General features: G+C 48.3%; 1 long non-coding RNA gene and 1 pseudogene across 6 annotated transcripts; one reads left to right on the top strand and one right to left on the bottom strand.

Annotated features, from left to right (window-relative positions):
• Positions 1 to 206: 206 nt before the first annotated feature.
• Positions 207 to 5,802, bottom strand: LOC141743680 (uncharacterized). Of its 6 annotated transcripts, XR_012587156.1 has the most exons (8): positions 5,166 to 5,802; positions 4,561 to 4,640; positions 3,843 to 3,896; positions 2,401 to 3,734; positions 2,105 to 2,150; positions 1,940 to 1,995; positions 1,813 to 1,853; positions 207 to 1,727 (listed from the first exon to the last, which is right to left on the bottom strand). It is a non-coding gene; the product is annotated as an uncharacterized LOC141743680 (long non-coding RNA). The 6 variants fall into 6 exon arrangements; XR_012587155.1 differs by having other exon boundaries at positions 207 to 1,853; XR_012587159.1 differs by lacking the exon at positions 2,105 to 2,150 and having other exon boundaries at positions 207 to 1,853.
• Positions 5,803 to 18,410: 12,608 nt separating this feature from the next.
• LOC141743800 (endogenous retrovirus group V member 2 Env polyprotein-like) lies at positions 18,411 to 21,309 on the top strand (annotated as a pseudogene).
• Positions 21,310 to 21,416: the final 107 nt, after the last annotated feature.

Raw genomic sequence — 21,416 nt, 5'->3', positions numbered from 1 at the left:
AAAAACAGGGAAGGGGAGCCACAGGGGAAAGAAAACAGCTATGGGCTACGGATCAGACAGGAGGAAGCAACAGGGAGCGAGACAGAGAGAACCATGAAGGCAAAAATTGGCTATGGGACAATAACATCCTTTATATAATATAGTAGATACAGGTTTTTATTTTGAACTCCTTTTTATATACATACACTCATATTTTTCAATATGTATAAAAATGAGAAATTGTTCTTTATTTCAATGCCTCATACCCATATATACAGGTTTTATTGTTTTTTTAAACACACATTCCCCACATGAATTTTCAGGCATTTTTTGGGCTGTGAACTGCCTCTTTTAGGAGGAATCCCATATGACATGCGCACACCCTCAGAAAGGTCTCGTTTTGCCTTAGAAATACCATCTGGAGTACAATTACAGCCTGACATTAAAAAAAAAAACCACACACAACATACAAACACTACACCCCACACAAAGCAGCCTTAACATCTTCGAGATGCAGTTTGCTTCACTACTGCCGAACAGCCCCTCCCACATAGCTCTGCTCATCCCAAAACAACCCCATTAATTAAAGAGCTGCCCACACCTGCTGATGGCTACTTGATGGGAGTTGACTGTACCACCTTTGCCTCAACAGTCTAGGTAGATCAAACTAACCATAGACTCCTATTGATGTTCCACCTACCCCAGAGTTTACGTGACCGGGCAGAGCAGCTCCGAGCCAAACACACACAAGCACAGACCGACATTACACAGAACACTACAAACAATGCACCTCACAAATGAGGGAAAACTCTCAGCAAGAAGGATGACACCAACATAAGCGACTGTTGGGCAAGAAGACCTGCAAGACCACAATGGTGACACGAGAAGGCTCTAGGGAAACCCCAAGAAATGAGTACAATGTAATGGTCCAGGACAAGAAGTGACTCAAACTGAGATGTATGTGCAGGAAGCCTGGCTTCAAGACCTAAGAACTTAAGGATGCAGGGAAGAAGTCCCAGTCACTGAAAATGGATGGCTAGAGAACAGAGCTGCTCATGCAGCCAGGAACAATGCTGCAGTTGAGGACCACCCAGAAACTTCCGAGATGCAAGGCCGATCCACTGTTTAAGCTTATAATGCAAGAAAAGTGGGGCCTGACTGGGGCAGTGCCAATGAGTTCTGGCATTCAAGACTCTTGGGATGGTGTCTGAAGTACAGGCTGTGCTCCTCAAGTGTAAAGAGAGCATGGAGACCCAAGGAAGGTTTAGGACACAGAAGACAGACCACACAAACAACACAACAGATGCAGGCTGGAACCACCCTGCCCGGCTCATGCTAGCATTGTGCTGAAGACTAACCCGCTCCCTTTACCTGCTCAAAGGGGATGGCTCCAGGACAGCCCTCTGCCCTTCTCTAACTTTAAGAGGCCTCCCTGCAAATCACAAACTTCTCCCTTTCCAGCCCCTCCCCAGCCCTGGCCACTCAACTTAGCTTTCAGAGGGCTGGAGGTCTTAAATCTGATGTCGACAGAAAAAAAAAAAAAAACCAGCACATCGACTATCTGGGACATTCCTGTAGTCACCAGGTTCATCATCATCATCATCTACAATTAAAGAAAACCAAACAGTGACAGCAAGAAGTTTCAGAGAGGCCACCGCCAACCTCTTCCACAATTTCCCCTTCCTCAAAAGCACAATGGGATTCCACTCAGCTGCTCCTTCCAGAGTCAAATGCTGTGGCCATCATTGCTTGAGATACCAAGAAACAAAATTACTGTTGCACATGTGAGAAATCACCAGCCACAAGCTCCTCCTCACTGCTGCCTCGGCTCACCTCTAATGCTCACCCACTTCCAAAGATGGCTCACAGGGCACCTGCAAAACCAGAAGATAAATAATTAACCAGGTTGCCGTATAATACTTCACTATTAAGACACCGATGTGGCCCACAACCGCCTCACCTTCTCAGCACGCTCATCAGCATGTGGCTTAGTCCCTCTGAGCCTGCATCCTGCACCTGAAAAAAAAAAGCCAACCAAAAGACATATGCTGACATACTGCCCGACACCACAGCCTGCCTACAGCCATTCCTGTCTCCTACTCCTTTACCCTGGCCTCTCGCTCACCTGCCCTCCATGGTTTTGGGCTGCTGCTTTGAGGCTTACAAACTACCTGTAAAACAGACACAAAGGACACTAAAAACTTCACCCACAATATAACATCTGAGAAGAATTGCTGCTTCAGCCCACTATTCATTGACCACCTTGCCCGAGAGTCACATCCGGTGCCAATATCCTGCTTTACTCATCACTTCATACCTTCAAAATGAAAAAAAAAACCAACCCACACCCCACCACCAAGCCATAATATAATGATATAGCCACCAGTCACATCTTCCCTCCAGCACCGTGAACTGACCCACCTTCTTACAGGGTCCCGCTTGCCTTCTCCATGACTCTTTGGTGCACATCTTGTCCCTCTGCATCTGAAAAAATTAGTAAACAAGTCACCCAGATGCTGATCAGTAGCTGAACAATTCCAGGGGTCTTGTTTCCATTTAGGAATATCATCTAGGCTCCAACTACAACCTGCCATTAAAAAAAAATTGGACCCAACATTAATCCCCACACATACAAGCCTTAACACCTTCAATCTGCTTCACTACTGCCAAACAGTAGTGAAGCAGGAGGCTCCCAGGAGGCTCCAATCATCCCCATAACACACTATGGAAATGACACTCCCTGCCAATGGCTGCTTGATCCCAGATGACTGTACAACCTTTGGCTAAACAGTCTTGGCAGATCAACATATTACCCATAGACTCTTATTGCTGTTCCACCTACCCCTGACTCTACACCCCCAGGCAGGGCAGCTCCACGCCAAACACACCCACGTGCAGCCCAACACCACACAGCACTATAGACAACAACGTGACTCCAAGATGAGAGAAAACTCTCCACAAGAAGAATGACTTTCAGACAAGAGATGCTGTTGGGCAAGAAGACCAATGGCCACAGCACGGACGTGAGGAGGCTCTGTGGCAAAGTCATAAAAATCATAAAAGAGTCAAATGTAACAGCCCATTCTAAGAAGTTCCTGTCAAAATGGAGATGACATATGTGCAGGAAGCCTGGCTTCAAGACCTGAGAATGTAAGGATGCAGGGAAGAAATCCCAGTTCATAAAAGCAGATGGCTAGAGCTGCTATAGCTCAGAGAACAGAGCTGCTCATGCAGCCACGAACGATGCTGCAAAAGAGGACCATCTAGAAACTTCCAAGAGGCAAGTCCGATCTGCACTTTAAAATTGTTATGCAAGAAGTGCCCATTGGGCACTCTGCCAATTAGCACAGGCATTCGAGACTCTACAGGGGCTGCCCAAGGCACATGCTGTGCCCCTTGAGTGCAAAGAGAAACGAGGATTTCAAAACCTAAGGAAAGTCCAAGACACAGAAGACAGAGCACACAAACTACACAACAACAGACACAGGCCAGAACTGCCCTGCCCAGCACACGCTAGCTTTGTGCTGAAGAGTAATCCACTCCCTTTACCTACTCAGAGGACACTCCTTCTGGATAGCCTTCTGCTGTACCCTGACTTGAAAACTCCTCCCTGAAACTGTCAACCTTGGCCCCCCTCCAGCGCCTGTGCCTCTACTTAGCTTTCAGACAGCCAGGGGTCGGAATTCATCCTTGACAAAGAACCCACAACAAACAGCTAACTGATGTGTTCCTGCAGTCACCAGGTTCCTCTTCAACTGTAAAACAAAAAGAAACCATGGCTCCAGCAGTGACCACCCTGATAGTAGAGGCCAAGCTCTTCTACAGCACCCTCATCCTCAGAGGTGCCATGGCAATCTGCTCACCTGTTTCACGCCGATTCTAGAGTCAGAGGCTGCAGCAGCAATTACTTATGACACCTAAGATACCAACAAACACAAAGTTACCATTGCATTTCTGTGAAATCACCAGTCCCATGCTCCTCCTCAATACTATCCAGCTCACCTCAAATGGAAGGGACTAGAACAGACCAGACCCTCTTGACACCCAAATCCAAATGCAAAACCCATATGATAAAGACTGATGAACCTGCCTCCATTTCTTAGCCAAGCCCCAGCACCAAAACTTTTAGAAACCTCTTCTCCTCAACTGTCAGGGAAGGACCCCCACTTCTTCTTGACAGCTCCCATTCTATATTTGTGACCCTGAAACCCCTGTGTCAGCCACTCCTCAGGAGCTGCTCTTCTGAGCCATGCCCTGTGTTCAGCAGGCACCTCCTATCTTCTGTCTTCCCACGGACTCTGGGCTCTGCTATAGACCCACAAAATAAGTAATGCCCTGACACAATCTACGAGGGGCCTGCTGCAAGCTGCAAAAACTCTAGGGACACCACGTCACTCTTTGGGCAATGGGGAAAGGTGATGAGTCATGCCATACCCTGAATGACACTATGCCTTACATCCCTGCTGCTTTCTTGAGAAGTGCTAAAGTACAATATGCAGATGCATACAAAATGCTCACCTTAACCCCTACAATATAATCTCATCATCAACCCAATTAAGAGAAACAAGATCAGTAACTCACACAGCATACTGCAAAACCGGTGGAAAAAATCTCTGGCCCATCTTCAATAAAGTTAGGAATTCTAGGAAAATGCAGCCCTCCTAGAATACAGGAAAGCACACTATTAAACCATCTGGGCATCCCCTAAACACTCATCACAAAGTTACTGACCTGAAAAAAAGGAAACAAAAAAGCTGCATACCAGTCAACTTTCTACTATACAGGTGGCAGGATGTGTACTGGTCCTGAAGGTCTTAGCTCAGCCTTCTTACCTCTGCCTCCCTAAATACCAAAACATGCCTGCCCCAAAGCTGCAGCCAAGTGAAGGACCAGCAGAGCACCAACCCCAGAGGAGCCCAGCAGCAGAACAAGCTCCTGAGCCGAGCCTGTGGCTCATATACCCCGGGCCCCGCCCACTGCCATTGGGCCCCGCCCACCGCCCTTCCCACAATCCCCTGGAGAAAGGGGCGGGGACAAACCCCCCCCCCCCCCCCCCCCCCCCCCCCCGAAGACAAAGAGGTGGCCACAGGGGTAGGAGCTCCTTTTCTTATGCCTTAAGTTCCCAGCAGGCAAAGCAACAATCACTTTTATTTCTATTGGGCACTTGCCTCTGGTGATTCTCTTACCGCTTTTGTTTGAGTTCTGTCTACTTGTTGCTGTAGAGAAGAGAGTTCTGCAGGCGTCACTTTATTTTTGCGATCTTCAGATATTTTTGTGCTTAATTGGTAATCATGTTTTATGGTTTTAGAAGAGTGCTGGAAGCAGGTGATTTCCAGAAGACTGATGAGCACTTCCTGGATCCTAGAGGACTAAATCGCCATGGAGACACGTGTCGGCGGACTGCGGGACGTCCTGGAGGACTTAAAGTGCCATAGAGAGGCGCGTCAGTGGACTGAGGGGCGTAGTGGAGAACTAAAGTGCCATGGAGAGGCATGTCGGCTGACTGAGGGGCGTCCTGGAGGATTAAAGTGCCATAGAGAGGCGCGTGGGAGGACTGAGAGGGTTCCTGGAGGACTAAAGTGCTATAGAGACGAGCGTGGGAGGACTGAGCGGGCACTTCTGGGCTCCTGGAGGACTAAAGTGCCGTGGAGACGAGCGTCAGCCGACTGAGCGGCGTCCTGGGGGACTAAAGTGCCATAGAGAGGCGCGTCGGCTGACTGAGCGGCACCTCGGAGGACTAAAGTGCCATAGAGAGGCGCGTCGGCTGACTGAGCGGCGTCCTGGAGGACTAAAGTGCCATAGAGAGGCGCGTCGGCTGACTGAGCGGCGCCCTGGAGGACTAAAGTGCCATAGAGAGGCGCGTCGGCTGACTGAGCGGCGTCCTGGAGGACTAAAGTGCCATAGAGAGGCGCGTCGGCTGACTGCGCGGCGCCCGGGAGGACTAAAGTGCCATAGAGAGGCGCGTCGGCTGACTGAGCGGCACCTCGGAGGACTAAAGTGCCATAGAGAGTCGCGTCGGCTGACTGAGCGGCACCTCGGAGGACTAAAGTGCCATAGAGAGGCGCGTCGGCTGACTGAGCGGCACCTCGGAGGACTAAAGTGCCATAGAGAGGCGCGTCGGCTGACTGAGCGGCACCTCGGAGGACTAAAGTGCCATAGAGAGGCGCGTCGGCTGACTGAGGGGCGTCCTGGAGGACTAAAGTGCCATAGAGAGTCGCGTCGGCTGACTGAGCGGCACCTCGGAGGACTAAAGTGCCATAGAGAGGCGCGTCGGCGGACTGAGCGGCGTCCTGGAGGACTAAAGTGCCATAGAGAGGCGCGTCGGCTGACTGAGCGGCGTCCTGGAGGACTAAAGTGCCATAGAGAGGCGCGTCGGCTGACTGAGCGGCATCCTGGAGGACTAAAGTGCCATAGAGAGGCGCGTCGGCTGACTGAGCGGCACCTCGGAGGACTAAAGTGCCATAGAGAGGCGCGTCGGCTGACTGAGCGGCGTCCTGGAGGACTAAAGTGCCATAGAGAGGCCCGTCGGCTGACTGCGCGGCGCCCGGGAGGACTAAAGTGCCATAGAGAGGCGCGTCGGCTGACTGAGCGGCACCTCGGAGGACTAAAGTGCCATAGAGAGGCGCGTCGGCGGACTGAGGGGCCATGGAAATGGACAACAGGAAAACTGCCGGGCACAGACGGGGCGCGGTAACGCGTAAGAGCCGACACTGGAGCGCCGACGGCCGCTCTCGAGGCCGGGCGGGCTGCACCGATCACGCTCGAGGCGGCGGGGAGCTCGACGGAATCCCGGCGGTCCTGGTTCGCCCTCCGGCCGCCGCGCTCTCGAGACCGGCCTCCGCGAAGCCGCGCACGAGCTGCGGAACCAACGCACAGCGCCGCCGGGGGCGGGTCCAAGGCGGACCGGGGGCGGGGCCACAGCGCACGGAGGAGCGCACACCTGCAGGACCAGCCTTCAGCCGCCGGGCGGCAGCACCCCCTTAGTTATTTACACATTATCTATTTAGGGAATTTATATTACCTGTTTGCATTTATATAGAAAATATGCTTACACTTATACATTAACATTTATGATACAGAATATCATTTAGACTGTCTGCTTACACACCTATTTTGACACTAATATCTTTTTATAAATACATTTTTTTAAATATTTTTATATTCTAGGATCTTTTGTATAACACAGAAGCACAGAATCATAGAATCCTTAGACATAGAGGTTTTTATTTTGAACTTATTTTACATACATAATATTATTTCTCAATATATATATTTATCATATATAAATGAGAGATTGTTCTCTATTTCAGTGCCTCACGCCCATAGTTACAGGTTCTCACATTTTTTAAATGCATCCCAAGAATTTTCAGATGTTTTGGGGCTGTGAAGCACCTCTTTTGGGAGATGCTCACGTAACCCCCCCCCCATCCCCCACTCACCTGCTCCTCCGCTGCATCATCGCTGCCCCGGTGACGTCACAGTGTCCCAAATGACACCATCACCCCCCAAGACACAGACAGACACCCTTCTATTCCCCCCCAAAAAAGGCCCAAAACACCCAGACCCAGGGCTGGCCCCTTCCCCCTCAGGGGGCCTCCGCCACCAGCTGCAAACCTGGCCTGGGGCATCTCTCGAGCAGCATGAGACGCCTACACTGAGGCACCTGGAAAACAAAAATCCCCAGTTATAGCTCAGTATCTTAAAAAATAGCCTGGAAGAGAGTAGAGGAATTCCATCAGAGGGACAGGACAGGAGCTGAGCTACAGGAGGATTCTGGGGAAACAGCTCAGCTCCAAACACAGCACAGCCTGCAAAAGCCAGCGCCAGCTCAACTCTTGAAGTCAGGATTAAAGCTAACCGATGCCATTTTGAACACGTTCTTAGCGTAACAGTAAACCTCCTCACTGGTGTTGGGAAATGCTTCGTCCCTTCCCTTTCGGTGAAAAGGTGAGTGTTAGGTTTATGTACACCAAATAAAAATACTTACACTATAGAAGTATTTGACTTTCCTCTGGCACTAATTTCACTTGCACGGCTGCGAATTGATACCATGACACACACTCTCTCCAAAATACATAGTTATAATTGGTCTACAAGGTTTTTTTGTGTGCTACGCAAGGAGGAGGGACATCTGGCCAGTGGCACTGCCCGAGAGAGATGCTACTGGGCTGCCGGGGAAATGTGCCACTGAAAGCCAAACAGAAATAAAGTACTTCAGAGCACGCCATCTAAATATCAGGGAGGAAAGAAAAAAGCTTGTTACATTCAGTTGCCTCTTTTTAACGCTTTAGAGACAATACCTTCCTCCATCTCTGAGGCACCTTGTGGCACTTCATCTCCCTTCCCCTCTCTCATCCCATCAGAGCTCCCATCGTTCTCTGCTCCGCAGCTCTTTTATCCTCCTCTCCGCATCCAGGGGGTCCCCACTCGGTTCCTCTCTCACTCACTCATCTCTCCTTTGCCGAGATGCTCTGTCAGGCTCCAGCACTCCCAGAGCATTTGGCAGGAGCTGGTGTCCCCTGGGAGGGGGAAACAGGTGTAATGGGGGTTGCAGTGGGATGTGGGGGGGACCAGGGGGACTCCAGGGGGCCCCAGAGGGTTCTGGAGTGTCCTGGGGTGACCCAGGGGACTCTGGGGTGTTCTGGGGGGTGTGTGGGAGGGTCCGAGGGGGACCGTGGAGGGTCCCAGAAGGCTCCAGAGAGTCCTGGGGGAATATGAGAAGTTCATGGGGTCCTGGAGGGCTCCAGAGGGGTTGTGTACGAGGATCCCAGGGGGCTCCAGGAGATCCTGGAAGGCACTGGGGGCGCTCTCAGGAGGTGTGGGGTGTCCCAATGGGACGTGGGGGGTAACAGGAGGCACTCCAGGTGGTCACAGAGGTCTCTGGGGCGTCCTGGGGGCGATCTGTGGGGTGCTGGAGGGAGTCCTGGAGGAATGCAGGGGGGTCCTATGAGGGTCCCATAGAGTCCTAGGGGAAGACAAAGGGTCCCAGGGGGTCCTGGAGGACTCTGAGGGGCTCTCATGGGGTTGGGGGGAGGTCACAGAAGGGCCCCAGGGGGATGCAGGGGATACCAGGGTGGGCTCCAGTGGGTCCCAGAGGGCTCTGGGGGGCTCTAGGGGATCCTACAGCAGGTGTCAGAGCAACCCAGAGGGCTCCAGGGGGTCCTAGAGGGGTCCCAGAAGTCTCCAGGGAGCCCTGGGGGGAACATGAGGGGTCCCAGAAGATCCTGGGGGGCTCTCAGGGGGTGGGTGGGGCGGTCCCACAGAAGTGTGGGGGGCAAAGACAGGTTGAAGCCAAAAGCCTTTGTCCAGCAGGAGGGGCAGCCCCACCATGACCTGCTGGACTCGCGTCCAGTGCCGGTGGGAGCTTTCGGAGGGGCTCTGGCTGTTGGGCACACTCCTGCCCTGAGTCCGGTGGGTCTTTTAACAATCGTTAGTGATGTTAAGAGCCATGGTGACAGCCCACTCTGAGGAGAGAGGGGATTTCTCCATCCCAACCCACATGGGGTGTCCCAGGAATCCCAGGACTTGTGCACTGACACTCTTTGAACCAATTTCTCAGGGGCACAGGTGGCCAGCCCCCTCCTGGTGCAAGACCCGGCTCATGGCAATGCCAGGAGAAGCAGCCTGAAGAAGCCGGCCGTCGCCTCCTCGCTGAAGAGACAAGGTAAGCCTCGGCCACGCATCTCAGGGCGCTCGGGGACCAGGTGGATGCTCACAGCCCCTCAGTTTGTGCTGCCGTGACCCCTGCGGAGGGGACAGCCAAGCTCTCGCCATCTATCGCTGGCTCTAGGAGGTGAAAATTGGGCTCGGGCAGCTTGGTGTTACTGGTAGCTGTGTGTCTGGCATGGCTCGGGGTGTCGGCGTGGCTCTGGTTGGCCGTAGATGTGGTCGTTGTTAGAGAAGGACAATGCCAGTGTCCTCACAGAGCGCCTCCTTGGTGGATTTTTGGCACAGCAAGCTTAAAAAAGTTGGCTTTTGGTAGGGCCAGTGCTGTTATGAGTGGGCAGGTGTTAGTAAGTATCTCCTACTGCCATGACATGCTTTCCTGGGTAAAATGAGCAGGTGAATCAGCTCAGACACTGTTGTCAGCTGGTTTCCATTAGTTTTCTGACACTGCCAGTGTTTGCAGCATCTCTTAATGGCCAGAGCTGCAGGGGGGAACTTCTTGTGGCCAGAGCCACTGTGGTTTCTAGTGGCAAATCCTTGCTTGGAAGCACAGTCCGGTGCAGGGAGCGTGACAGCAGTGGAGGAGATCAGAGCTGGGGTCACCCCAGGGAGGTGGTTGTGGGCACCAGCGTCATGCCTTTTCTCTGAGCAGATGGCTGTGTGTTTATACGTGCTCCTACAAGATGTTCGGAGAGGGAAGGGTCAGCCCAATGCCATGAAAACCTGGAAAGCAACTCAGAGCCCTTCAGAGAAAGCCGCTCTCCTTGCTTGTTGTGGTCTGGGCCTGGGTAGGAGCTTCGGTTTAGTGCTTTTGTTCCTCCCAGCTTTAGTTTTGGCCTAGAAAGGGGTACAGATCTCTTCTCATTCCCTGAGGTAGTGTTGCTCCCGCAGATGCCCACGTGTGCCCCAGCGGGTTTCGGTGCTCCGGGCTGGGGGTGAGAAGGTGTTGGGTCCCGCTCCCACGGATGGGGGCTGTGGAGGCAGCTCCTGGGTGTAACTGTACAGTGGCGCTGAGAGCAGAGGGGGTTTTGGAAGTGGATTAAAGCAGTGCTGCATTTCCCGGCCCTGGGAGCGAGGTGCTTAAGGCAGCGGTGTCTCATCCATCGAGCTGACAGACAGGGTTGTGTTTGATGTCCTGCTGCCTTTTGGAGCTTGGTTTAACACAGGCAGCTGTGGCTTGTGCTGCTGGGGGGAATTCATGCAGGTAGAATGGGGAATACTGGACCGGAGCTGGATGCAGCGGCAATTCCTGTTGAGCTGCAAGCTCATCGGTGCACACCAAGAGTGTACCAGGGTCCGGTAGACAGAAGCCTGCTGGTTTAGGCATCTGGCTCTTCCCTAGAACTCAAGGGCATCCAGGCTCATCAGGCTAGGAAAGACTTAGAGTGGCTGGGTTGGATTCCAAAAGCTCTGTTGAGTGTGTGTGAAGACTGAGTTCAATCAGCGGACACGGTGAGGAGGACTATCGACAGTCACCAGAGGACCCTGGAAGACCACCAATGGACACAGATGCACATGCATGAAGGAAATTTACATATATTAATGAATTCTAGGTGATAATATTAATATGTTAATCATTTCTGGGAAATTTAATGAATATGTATATTCTGATTCCTTATAACCTTTGTAGTTGAGCAACTCAGTGCGCACGCTAGGCAGAGTGATCCCCTGCACACCCAGCACTGCAATAAAGAATGCCTGCTTTCCAACACTCGAAAATTGAGTCTTAGAGAGTCCTTAATTGCCAGCTTACGGTAACAGTGGCCCCCAGCAAGTCCCCAAAATAAGGAAGACAGTTCATTGCTGTCTTCCAAACTACAAAGGACTTCTTTTGAAATGCACAAAGGTTCTAGAACCCCAGTCCTGTTTCCTGCCAGATAAGTTACCCAAGCATCAGCAATGAACTCAAAATAATCGTTTCCTGCCTGGGTTTTGCAATTTTGTTTGCTTGGTGAGAAAAGGTGATGGAGTCAATCCTGACTCTAGAAAATGTCTGAACTTTAGAGAAGACAGACCCAGCTGTATTCTCAGTTTCTTTCTATCAGCCACCACTAGACAACCTACTTTGTTCTTCCACCTTATGAAGACTATTTTTGATCCCAATCTTAATCAGTTACCTCTCTATTCACGCATTCTGTAGGTGGATCAAAGTGCTTAATTTTGGAGATTTTGTCTGAAATACTTAGTTTTCTCAGCTTAGCTTTTGGAGGGCCAGGCGGCATCCAAATCCATCCTTGAGGCAGCCCACAAAAAACAGCCATCCAATGCATTCCTGCAGTCACCAGCTTCCTCCTCTCCCTCTGCAAAAGGAAAAGAGAAAAAATAATCCCAAAAGCAGCCACAGCACCAGCAAAAAGCACCCTGAGAGGAGATGCCAACCTCTTCCACAACACTCTCAGCCTCCCGAATGCCATGGCTTTCTGCTCACCCCTCTCCCTGCCGATTCTGGAATCTGAGGCTGATGTAGTTATATCATAATTATATCGCGGTGATAGTTATTCATAGCACCTAAGATACCAAGAAATGCAACATTACCACTGCGCTTCTGCCAAACCACCAGTCCCGTGCTCCTCCTCGATACTATCTGGCTCCCCTCAAATGTGAGAGCCTAGAGCACACCAGGCTCCGTCGACACCCAAACCCAACTGCAAAACCCATCCAAGAAAGACTCATGAACCCGCCTCCCTTTCCTAGCCATGCCCTGGTGCCAAAACTTTAGAAACCTCTTCTCTTCTCCCTGAGCTGTCAGGGAAGGAGCCCCACTTCTTCCCCACAGTTCCTGCCCTCCATTTACTGGCCTGAACCCCTTGCGTCAGCCGCTCCTCGGGAGCTGCCCTTCCAACCCCTTCAGCAGTCACCTCCTATCTCCCATCTTCCCATGGACTCCAGGCCTTGCTACAGACCCAGAAAGTCACTGAAGCCCTGACCCGACCTAGCAGCAGCCTGCCACAAGCCGCAAAGGCTCCAGGGACACAGCGGTACCCTGCACACTGTGGGGAAAGGCGACCAGCTGTCCCATACCCTGAAAGACATTATACCTTGTGTCCCTGCTGCTTTCTGGAGAGATGTGAAAACTCCACCTACGGCTGCAGACAAGATGCTCAGCCAAGCCCTGTGAAGTGATCTCATCATCTGCCTGATTAAGACAAATGCTATCATCATCTTACCAGGGATACAGCAAAACCAGTGGAAGACAAAAAAAGTTCCATCTTCAATACAGTCAGGGATTCCAGGAAAACACACCGCACCTGGAATAAAGAAAAGCATACCATTAAACCATGTCGCCACCTCCGAACGCTCATTACAACATTACTGACCTGAAAAACCAAAAGGAAGAAAAGCAGCATACGAGGCTGCTCTCCACTATACATGCTGCTAAACCTCACCTCGTCCTCAAGGTCTTACCACCTCCAACGTCTTACCTCCAATTCCCTAAATGTGATAACATTTCCACCCAAGGAGCTGAGCTGGCTCCAAAGCTGCAATTGATGGAAGGACCGGCAGAGCTCTGACCCGGGAGAAGCCCAGCGGCAGAATGAGCTGCCCCAGCAGAAGCCGTGGTTCATGTACCCCAGGCACCACCCACTGCCCTTCCCACAATCACCGGGGAAAGGGGCCAGGCCGACCACCACAAGGCATAAAGTCTGCCAGAGGAGCAGTGAGCCTCTCTGCAAACTGTTCCTTGGTATTTACTATAAGAGTCTGACCTGATCTGCTAGAAGCAGATGCCATCTCAAAAATAAGCTGTGAATCTCAAGGAATGCAATTAGAAGCTGAGCTATCAAGTATAACTAGCAAATTTTAATTCTGTTTAACCTCAGACCAGGACATTTGCACATGGCTTCGCAAACTCAAATTTAAAAAACTTAATGTCATTTAAACACCGGTTGCATCTTCTCTCTAATACCACACACCAACCCACCTTCTTTTGGTACTCCGCTCTCCTCCTACACAGCTTGTCCCTCTGCATCTGAAAAACAACAATAAGAAACACATTACTCAGACACACATCAATAGCTTAACAGTTCCAAAGGTCTTGTTTCTACTTAAGAATACTATCTAGGGTGCAAAGACAGCATGCCATAAAAAAAACCAAACACAAGCATTAAGACCCATGCAAAGCAGCCTTAATAACGTTGAGATGCCTACTCCTCCACTACTGCTGAACAGCCCCTCCCATGTAGCTCCGCTTTTCCCAAAAGCCACTAATGAAACAACTGTCCACACAACCTGCTGATGGCTACTCCATCTGGAATGACCAAACCACCTTTGCTTCAATAGTCTAGGCAGATGCACATATCAACAGTAGATTCTCACCACTACTTCAGCTACCCCTGATGCTACATCCCTGGTCAGTATTTATGGCAATTAAGATACCAAGAAACACAACATTACCATTGCACTTCTGTAAAATCACTGGTCCTGTGCTCCTCCTCAGTACTACCCAGCTCGTCTCAAGTGTGACAAGCTAGAGCAGAACAGACTAGACCCCATCAACACCCAAACCCAACTGCAAAACCTGTCCAAGATAATCATGAACACACATCCCTTTCCTAGCCATCCCCCAGTGCGAAAGCTTTAGATACCCCCTCTCTTCTCCTGAAGCAGTGGAGCCCCACTTCTTCCCCACAGCTCCTACCCTCCATTTGCTGGCCTGAACTCCCTGTGTTGGCTGCTCCTCCGGAGCTGCTCTTCCAAGCCCTGCTTTGCCTTTGGCAGACACCTGCTGTCTTGTGTCTTCCCACACACTCCAGGCTCTGCTACAGACCCAGAAAGTCAAAGCCCTGACCTAACCTACCAGGGCCCTGCTGCAAGCTGCAAAGGCTCTAGGGACACCGTGATACTCTGGGCACTGATGGGGGGAAAACAAGAAGCCATCCCACACCCTGAAAGACAGTACGCCTTACATCCCTGCTGCTCCCTCGAAGTGCTAAAACACTATATGTAAACACACACAAGACATTCACCCTAACTCCCACTCAATAATCTCATAACTGGCCCCATTAGGAGTAATAAAAATGAGAACTTACACAGTGTGGAGCAAAACTGGAGAAAAACACAGAATTCTATCTTCAATAAAGCCAGTAATTACAGTAAAACACACAGTACCTGGAAAAAAAAAGAGACAGGCTATTAAACCATTTAGGTACCCTGAAGGTTCTTTGCAAAACTACTGGTCTGAGAAAAAGCAAAAAAAAATAAAATCAAAAAAACCCCAAGAGAAATAACATAGAAGTTGACTTTCTATTATATATGGCATCAAGCCTTACATCGTCTGAAAAGTCTTACCTCTACCAGTCTAAATATTAAAACAAACCTGCCCAAACACCTGAATGAGTGCCAAAGCTGCACTTTACTTGAGAGGCCACAGAGCTCTCCCCCTGCAGAAGCCCAGCAGCAGAATAAGCTCCTCAGGGGAGGCTGGGGCTCATACACCCCGGGCCCCGCCCACTGCCCTCAGGCCCCGCCCACCGCCCTTCCCACAATCCCCCGGGAAAGGGGCGGGGCCAACGCCCAGAAGCATAAAAGCAGCTGGAGGAGCAGTAGGTTTTATTTGCCTTAAATTTACTGTCTGCAAAGTAGTGGGGAGGGAGACCAACCCTCGCTAGAAAAAGCAATACCTGCTCTTTTACTACAGCTATATCTATGGCATCAACAGCATGACTAGGTAGGCAATTAAATTATTCTTTTGCGGAGCATTGGCAGGAAAAAATAGACAGTAGGCTAATCTCTATAGGAAAGTAGCTTATTAAATGTAACAGCAATGTTATTATTAAAATTTATGTACTCAAATATCCTTTAAAAAAAGAAAGCAACAAATCACAGCATATTACTATGTGCTTATTCCTTCTTTCTGGTAAGACCACGTGTACTACTGAACTGCTGCTAGAACTACATTCTAGATGGGAGTGCCTGACAAAACAGAATCAGATTCCATGAGAAAACATTCTCAAAAATATCTTCCTCTGTGAAATAAGTTATTTACTGTAAATTACTGGCAATTTTGAGTCATATTGATGATCTCTTTTTGACTTATTTACTCAGCAGTGCTACTTGAGTCCCAAAAGACAGAAAGCAACAAAAAAGCATTGAAATAGAAGTAATGTACCAGAAACTGTATAAAGCACAATAATTAACATCAAAGTAGCTAGAACAAAAATAAATTGTGAAATGCAACAAAAATCATCATGGCAGATATATTGATAAAAGTAGATGAAGGCTAAGAGACGATCTCAGCCTATGATAGACATCTTTCGGGTACCAGATACAAAATAGAAACATACTATAACACAGGAACCAAACGGACTGCTCTAGAGCACACAGATGACTTTGGAAAAGGTTCTGGCAGAACGAGAGGCCTTGTCAGAGACATTAGAAAGGTCCTCAAGGGGCCAGAGAAATCAAAGATGTCTTGGATTCGATGAGCTCAAAAGGAAATTGAGAAAAGTATGGTTGTCCTCAGGGGACAGACTGCAGGTGCACCAAAAGGATGAGAGGACCAAAAGACTGATTGGGTTAATGGTTGTGGACTCTGGAAAGGTTCTGAGGGGAAAAGAGGTGTTCAAAGTGCCTTTTGGAGCTAAAACAGGGCTTTAGGGCATAGGGGATGTCTTACGAGAGCTTGGCGACGGGAGCAGGGGAGTCATCACCTGAGAGACCAAATAAGCCTCAGAGATAACAAGGCAGAACTCTGAAGGGTATTTTGACAAAGTACAGATGATGTCAGGGGACCGGGGACAGAATGAAGGCATCCTAAACAGCAAAGAGGAGGTTAAGGGCGCTCTGAAGAGCACAAAAGAAACAGAATCAAAAGGGAGCTGAAGTGCTATGAGGGTGCTGTGGAGTATGAGAAGGGACTTGGAGGACACGGCTTTAGAGACCAGAGGCATTATGAGGGGGCAGGGTAGGAAAAGGAGGCTTGGAGATGCAGCGAGGGCTTAGGAGTCTTGGGAGGGGGTCTGGGCAAGCTACAGATGAATGAGTGAGAGAGGAACCAAACGGAGCCACCCTCAATGGCAGAGAGAAAGATGAAGGGGTGCCACGTAGCAAAGGAAGATGGGAGGCTCTGATAGAACAAAAGAGATAGAAGGGGAGATAAACATGGGCTACTGGTGGAATGTGAATCAGAATATAACACTCCATTCTACCAGTAAAGAAACTGGATAGGACTTATTGAGTAGTGCAAGATCTGTGGGCAGTAAATAAAATAAATATTTGCACCCTGTAGTCGCCAATCCCTACACCTTACTTACCAAGTTGAAAAACAGTCAGGTATGGTTTACTGTACTAGACCTGAAGGATGCGTTCTTTTGTCTGCCTTTAGCCAAAGAAAGTCAAAGGTTATTTGTATTTGAGTGGGAAAGCCCCACCACTGGCAGAAAAACCCAGCTTACCTGGACAGTGTTACCCCAAGGTTTCAAGAACAGTCCATCAATTTTTGGAAATCAATTAGCACGATAACTTGAGGTCTGGAAGCCTCCCTCCAAAAATGGAACCCTTTTACAATATGTGGATGACTTATTAATAGCAACTGAGACAAAACCTGAATGTATCCAATGGACTGTGAGTTTGTTAAATTTTCTTGGACTAAATGGATATCGAGTCTCAACAGAAAGCTCAGATGGTACAACAGCAAGTGACCTACCTGGGATACGAGCTGCCTGGAGGACAACGAGAGTTGGGAACCGAACGGAAGGAAGCCATCTGCAGAACTGCCCTCCCTCAGATGGTAAAAGAACTCAGGACCTTTTTAGGAATGACAGGTTGGTGTCGATTATGGATTTACAATTATAGAGTCATAGTAAAACCATTATATGAGCTCCTGAAGAATAATCCCACTCAGTTGACCTGGTCCAAGGAAGCTCAAAAGGCATTTGAAACACTCAAAAAGGAACTAATGAAAGCCCCAGCCTCGGGCCTACCTGATGTCGCTAAACCCTTCTGGTTGTTTTCCCATGAAAGACAAGGCATAGCTCTATGAGTTCTAGCTCAGCCGCTAGGACCCTACAAAAGAGCAGTAGCATATTTCTCTAAGCAGCTTGACAAAGTGAGCAAAGGATGGCCAGGATGCTTACGAGCTGTAGCAGCTGTGGTCTTGAACATTCACGAAGCCTGGAAATTTACCTTAGGCCAAAAGATCACAGTGCTAGTCTCACACACGGTATCAGCGGTACTTGAACAGAAAGGAAACCACTGGCTTTCCCCATGTGGGTTTTTGCAATACCAAGACGTTCTGATTGAACCTGATGATGTGAATACTACAACTACTTGAAAGGACATTGGAGAGATGTTGGTGCTGGTCTCTTCTCACAGGTAATTAGTGATAGAACAAGAGGGAATGGGTTCAAGCTGCAACAGGGTAGGTTTAGACTGGACATTAGGAAAAAATTCATCCCAGAAAGAGTGGTCGGACACTGGAATAGGCTGCCCAGGGAGGTGGCGGAGTCACCATCCCTGAATGTGTTTAAGACTCGTTTAGATGTGGTGTTAAGGGATATGGTGTAAGGGAGAACCTTGTAGAGTGGAGTTGATGGTTGGACTCGATGATCCCAGGGGTCTTTTCCAACCTAAATGATTCTATGATTCTATGAATATTGAGGTGACTAATGTTACAAATCCAGCTTCTTTCCTCAGTGGGGTGACATCTGAACTGCTGACACATGATTGCCAAGAAACCATAGAGACTGTGTACTCCAGCAGACCAGATCTGAAAGAAGACCCCCTGGAAGATGCATAGGACTCCTGGTTCACGGATGGAAGCAGCTTTGTCCGACGAGGTATCCAAAAGGCTGGGTATGTGGTGACAACAGCAAATAAGGTAATTGAATCACAGCCCTTACCTGCTGGAACATCAGCTCAAAAGGATGAAATTATTGCCCTGACTGGGGCCCTAGAATTGGCGAAAGGGAAGAAGATAAACATATGGACAGATTCCAAATATGCCTTTGGGGTTGTCCACGCTCATGGAGCCATTTGGAAGGAACGAGGATTGCTGACCACACGAGGGAAGCAGATTAAACATGCTGAAGAAATACTTCGCCTATTAGAAGCAATTCAGCTGCCAACCAAAGTCGCTGTCATGCACTGTCGAGGACATCTGGAGGGTAACGCTGACCAGGAGAAAGGTGACTGATTGTCCGGTTATGAGGCTAAACAGGCAGCAGAAAGACCGCAAAAGATCTTAACGCTAATTCCAGACAATAGAGGTAAGAGTGTGGATGAGCAGGAAAATATCGAATACTCTAGGGCTGATAAAGAACTAATAGAAAAGTTAGGAGGGCAGATTCCTTCAAAAGGGTGGGCCTACTTGAATGATGGCAGAATTATAGTTCCTGCCAAACACATATGGGGAATTGTCAAAGAAGAACATAATAAAACACACTGGGGAGCAGATTCCCTGTATAAATTTCTAAATCAGAAATTAGTAGGGAAAAATTTATACATTACAATCCGACAGATGACTCAGCAATGTGAAGTATGTTTGAAAAACAATCCTAATACTAGAAATCAAGTACAATTGGGAAGCATTGGAAAGGGAAATACACCAGGAGATCACCGGCAAATCAATTTTTCTGAATTTTCGAGAAGAGGAGGGTACAGATACCTATTGGTAGTTACAGATACCTTTTCCGGATGGCCAGAGGCATTTCCATGTAGATCAAATAAAGCAAGAGAAGTGACTAAGGTACTATTAAATTAAATAATACCTCGATTTGGGGTACCCGTGATCATTTCATCAGACAGAGGTGCTCATTTCTGTGCACAAGTAGTGCAACAGGTAAGCAAACTATTGGGCACTGAGTGGCAATTACATACACCTTATAGACCGCAAGCCAGCGGACAGGTGGAAAAAATGAATCACATGATAAAACAACAGACAGCCAAAATATGTCAAGAAGCAAACCTATATTGGTATCAGGCACTACCTATTGCACTACTCAGGATATGTGTAAAACCCAGAACTAAGGAAAACCTGAGCCCCTTTGTAATATTATATGGCCTAAATATCAAGGGGAAGACTTGAATCAAATAGGGAACCAGTCTTTACAAAATTATGTTATATCCTTAGGAAAACAATTGGAAAGGATTAATAAGAATGTTCTAGGAGCTAGGGCTAAGGAGTTGGACCATCCGATACACCCATTTAGCCCTGGGGATTGGGTTTATATTAAGAATTTTTCAGGTGATCCACTAGAGAAGAGGAATGGACCATTCCAAGTCTTACTGACCACCTTCACCACAATCAAAATCAGAGAACAACCAGCGTGGATCCACTACTCCCGTGTGAAGAAGGCTCCAGATAAGCAATGGACTTCTGAACTGGCTGGACCCTTGAAGGTGAGGTTACAGAGAAGTTAGAATGAAGTCTTTAAAGGGCTTAGCTTTAAGTGTCAGCATTGTAAATATTGTTGTAGCTTGGGATGAAAATGTACATTATGCAACGCAACCCAAGCAAAAGACTGTTGGGTATGCACAGCATTACCAAAAGGAAACATGAGACTACCCTTTTTTGGGGTGGTCTCAACTCATTGGAATTATGATAACAATGATTGGCCTGAATTCTGGAAACGGTCAGATGGTGGTTACTGCCAATATGATGATACGAGCAGGGAAGAGGGTCCGAAATTTGATTTGCAATTGCTAAAAGATGAAAATACTCAGTTTCTAGTGAGCAACAATAATTGCAGTTGGAAAAGAAGATCCCAGAACTGCTTATGCCCACCCCCTCCTTTTAACATATACAGCTGTACTTGTAATGATGGATAGAACAATTTTTGGATAAATAAGACTACCATAAATGTAGCTGAATGGAACCTTATGGGTTTAAATATAACATACATTGACTTTTGCAACAGCACCCAACTTCGGACCTACAAACCCGAAGGTTTAGATCCAGCTAGAAACAACTCCCCTCATGGGTGGCACAGTGTAGGAAGCTTCTATGGAGCCAACATGACAGCGACATACAGGCCCTGTAAATTACCTCATGGGTATTGGTGGCTGTGTGGAGATGGTATTAGTAGAAAGCAGCTTCCTGCAGGATGGAAGGGAATGTGCACCATAGGGTACTTAACTTCACAAAATAAATTGCATAATCAGTCACAAATTCCCCAAGGAATACTGAGATCACTGCTAAGAAAAATAAAAACCAAAAGGGAAGAAAATCCCCTTGTTATCCTCAATACTCGTTATCATAGTTTTATATGGTGGTTCATACCTTCGCTTGGGGTCTCAGAAAAGGCAATAGTCAACATATCAGCAACTATTGATAGAATCATCAGCTCTACTGCAGATGCAATTCAAGGACTACAAATAGAAGTAAACTCATTATTGAAAGTGTTTTTGCAGAACCAAATGGTTTCAGACTTGTTGACGATAAAAGGAGGAGGAGTGTGTGCAGTGATTAATCAAAGTTGTTGCACATATAGAAATCAAGAAGGGAGAAACGAAGATGATCTAGAGAAAATATGGGAGAAAAACAAAATCCTATATGAAGTTAGCAAAAATAACACTAGTTGGGGATTTTAAGAATTGTGTAATGAACTGACCTCATGGCTGCCTAATTGGAACTGGAGTAGGCAACTATTTGTGGGCATTATTACTCTAATTATTTTAGGGATAATCGTTTGCATGCTACTTAGGTGCTTTTTGTGGTGCCATTGAGATTCTGAAGAAAATTATAGCAATTGGAAATGGCACAGAATTAGACATCAGGTAGAAACAGGGAGGTATTTTGCTTGGGCTCTTCAGAAAGATGGACTGTTATAGAA

The sequence above is a fragment of the Larus michahellis genome, chromosome 5, assembly GCF_964199755.1.
Source record: "Larus michahellis chromosome 5, bLarMic1.1, whole genome shotgun sequence".
Taxonomy (NCBI): domain Eukaryota; kingdom Metazoa; phylum Chordata; class Aves; order Charadriiformes; family Laridae; genus Larus; species Larus michahellis.
This window is presented reverse-complemented; position numbering and strand designations above follow the sequence as displayed.